Below are 861 nucleotides of genomic sequence, written 5' to 3' on the forward strand. Positions count from 1 at the left end.
AACTTGCATTAGTATGGAGGTCATGAAACGTCGTCTATCAACCTTTTGTATTATTGCGTCGTGTGCAAAACCTCACATGGCGTTTTATTAAATTACTATTTTTGTTATTTTCACAGCATTGTCATTGTTACATTTTTGCATTTCCTAATATTATTCGGTCTTGTGTTGCAGAAACAGTGTAGCCCAATCTATCTGGCCATCTCGTAGTATGCGGTCTCTTCATTACCATGTGTATACTTACCGATATGTGGATTTTAATCATCTTAACTTGTGAGCAGATATGTTTTACTGTATAGACATGAATCGTGCAAGGTGTAATCTGGCAAATTTGCTTATTAAGAAATATCAAATTCTAAATAATTCCGTGTTCGCATTAGTAAGCGTTATATACACTATACCAGATTTCGTTCCACAGGTCTTTTTGCACCCGCAGTTTGCCAAAAAGATGCCAAAGGTGACGCAGAGGGTGCAGCGTGAAGAAACGGGAACAGAAGCAGACACAGAGGTAGAATCACACAGTTAGCAAACGATAGGCCTGTATACACTGCCACATATTTCAGTGCTCCTAACCCACCCTTAGAAGAACTCAGTGTCTCAAGACTGGAAGGTCAGCGTGCAACGAACCTGAGCGACCATCACCCCCTTCCAACAGCCGACCTTCCTCCGCCTTACTTCGCACTGGAGAATGAGGCGACGGACCCATCTCAGGGCTCTCCGGCCTCGCTCTACGTTATTCGTCCACCAATGCTTGAGCCTCCCTCTTACCAAGAGGCAGTTCAGATGTCGTAGAATTCATGCATGCTGGACAATTAAATTGTTGTCAGTGTTATTCGATTAAAAAATGTACAAGAGTTTTCGTCT

The 861-nt window shown here is 42.5% G+C and overlaps 1 pseudogene; it reads left to right on the top strand.

The window, feature by feature from the left end:
- LOC119585940 overlaps nt 1-813 on the top strand; it is a 25970-nt pseudogene extending 25157 nt beyond the window's left edge.
- The last annotated feature ends 48 nt before the right edge of the window (nt 814-861 follow it).

Source organism: Penaeus monodon, chromosome 20 (genome assembly GCF_015228065.2).
Source record: "Penaeus monodon isolate SGIC_2016 chromosome 20, NSTDA_Pmon_1, whole genome shotgun sequence".
Classification (NCBI taxonomy): Eukaryota; Metazoa; Arthropoda; class Malacostraca; order Decapoda; family Penaeidae; genus Penaeus; species Penaeus monodon.